Source organism: Montipora capricornis, chromosome 13 (genome assembly GCF_036669925.1).
Source record: "Montipora capricornis isolate CH-2021 chromosome 13, ASM3666992v2, whole genome shotgun sequence".
NCBI classification, from domain to species: domain Eukaryota; kingdom Metazoa; phylum Cnidaria; class Anthozoa; order Scleractinia; family Acroporidae; genus Montipora; species Montipora capricornis.
Window position 1 is genome coordinate 11,298,186 of NC_090895.1, and position 2,500 is coordinate 11,300,685.

A 2,500-nucleotide genomic window follows, 5' to 3' on the forward strand; every position below is an offset into this window, starting at 1 on the left:
TTGACAATCGTTGCTGTCCGCCATGATTGTGTCCATCAGGAGTAAACAAAAAGTAGCGTGAGAGAGCTCAAATGCGTGAAAGCGTCATGGTTCTTTGTATTATTGGCAATTGCGGAAGCAAAAGTGGTGGAGATAGCATTCGTTTTTATTCTGTACCTTTGATTATCACTAATCGAGGCGAAGAGTTCGAGGAGTTAACCCAAGAGAGGCAAAATTTGTGGATTTCCGCAATAGATCGTGCTGACTTGAAAACAAAGAATGTCTTGAAGAACGAGCATGTTTGTAGCCGTCACTTCATTTCTGGCAGGACTGCAGCCAACTGGGACAGGTTCAATGAAGATTGGGTTTAAACACGTCATTTAACCAAGAAAGAGTACAAGAAAAACGATGTGGAGGCCGCTAGAGAGCGGAGTGAGTGCGCGAAAGCCTGAAGGAAGAGTGGGATCGAGCGGGAAGAACAAGAGCCAGCCAAGAAGAGAAAATTTCTCAATGAAAGCGGAGAGCATATAGTTGGCATAGACTTTACCGCACTACCAAGCACTTCACCTTCAGAGAGTGAAGAAAATAGCGAAGCAATGATGCTAGATGAGCCTTGTGCGAGTGGTGAACAAAGTGAAACAGACACTGCTTCCCTCGTGTCAACTGCGATAACAATGGATGTCGAAACACAATCAGAAGAACAGAATGAAACGAGCACCGCTTTTTGCATGTCAACAGTGACAAGAATGGACGATGAAACACAAACCGAAGATTTTGACTACCTTCTGAATGCTAGGCCAAGCGGATACAATGCACCAGATAAAGAGTTTTTTGGTACAGACGAAAAAATTCGATTTTACACCGGACTGCCTTCTTGGGAAATACTCATGGTGACGTTTGAGCATGTTGCCATGTACATTAACCGACGCACACAATCCCTGAACAGGTTTCAAGAATTTATGAAGGTGCTCATCTAGCTGCGGTTAAACGTTCCATTTCAAGACCTAGCTTACCGGTGTGTGGTTTCGATATCCACAGTTTTAAGGATCTTTTCATCGTGGATGGTGGTGATGGATGCCTGACTTTCTCCCCTAGTTTCTTGGCCAGACAGGGAAAGACTATGGAGGACAATGCCTATGTCCTTTCAGTATGCCTTTGGTAAGCAGGTCACAGTAATAATTGACTGCTTTGAGGTGTTTATTGAGAGGCCAACAAACTTACTTGCCAGGGCACAGACTTTTTCTAACTATAAGCACCATAACACTATCAAAATTTTGATTGGAATTACTCCACAAGGAACTGTCTGTTTTGTGTCTGAGGCTCAGGGTGGCCACACCTCTAACAAGTACTTGACTGAGAACTGTGGGTTTTTAGAAAACCTACTTCCTGGTGACATGGTCATGGCTGATCGAGGATTTACAATTTGTGAAAGTGTTGGACTGAAGCAAGCCAAGTTAGTAATCCCACCATTAACTAAGGGAAAGTCGCTGAGTTACATCCTGTAGATGTGGAGCGAACAAGGGGTATTGCAAGTGTGAGAATGCATGTGGAGAGAGTTATTGGTTTATTGAGGCAAAAGTACACTATTCTAGAAGGGACACTGCCTACAGATTTTCTTTCTTCCAACCGCAGTGGAACTCCAGATGCTAAGATCCCCATGATCGACCGAATTATAAGGGTTTGTTCAGCCCTTGTTAATTTATGTCCTCCCATAATTCCTTTTGATTAATTGTTTAATAATACTCTTAATTGTGGGTGCAGTTTTCAGTTGAGTGTTGAAAGTATAACTTTGCGATCATTTTGAATTACTGAAACTAATTTAACCAGCTCTCATGCATTTCCCCAAACTTGATGCCAGCTTATGTATTTGAAAGTCATGATTGATTAATTTTGTTGGATTAGCTGCGTCTGCTGTGATTGGCCACTGTCATTACTTTGGTTTTCATTTGTTTTACAACACCCAACTTTAAGCTGTTTAAAATGTTATCAAGTTGCTGTTCTTTACTTTTTTCCCACCTCATAAGGGAATGTGTGTTAGGGCAGTTTAAAACTTTTGCAAAAAATTGACTGACCTAGGAAGATAACACAACTCTTCTAGTTTGCTTACTTGATAGAGACTATTTCGTTTAATTCAAGGAAATGGATCTTAAAAGAACTCTAAGGGCAAAAAAGAGTCTTTTTTCCAGCTACAGTGGTAGATTAGATAAGAGTTACCTCACCATCTTACAAATTACAGGTGTAGTCTGCAATACATTTGCCAGAGGATATTCATTTTACTCTCAAACTCTTTGAAACACTTGTTTTCTATAATTAGGCTATCACTCTTCTGTCAGAATAGCTCATGAAGTAGCGATAACATTTTTGAAATTTGAGAGCTGCTTGTTTGTAGGGAAAGCTGGTATTCTAGTTTTTCAAGCCCTGCAGCGTGATAATTCATATATACATGCAAATCATGATAAAACAGACAGGGAATGATCAGTAAATATATATTGTATTTTTGACTTTTAACTATCTTTGCAGT

At 40.4% G+C, this 2,500-nt stretch overlaps 1 pseudogene; it reads left to right on the plus strand.

Annotated features, from left to right (window-relative positions):
- The first annotated feature begins 1,049 nt into the window (after positions 1 to 1,049).
- LOC138030144 (uncharacterized) lies at positions 1,050 to 1,708 on the plus strand (annotated as a pseudogene).
- Positions 1,709 to 2,500: the final 792 nt, after the last annotated feature.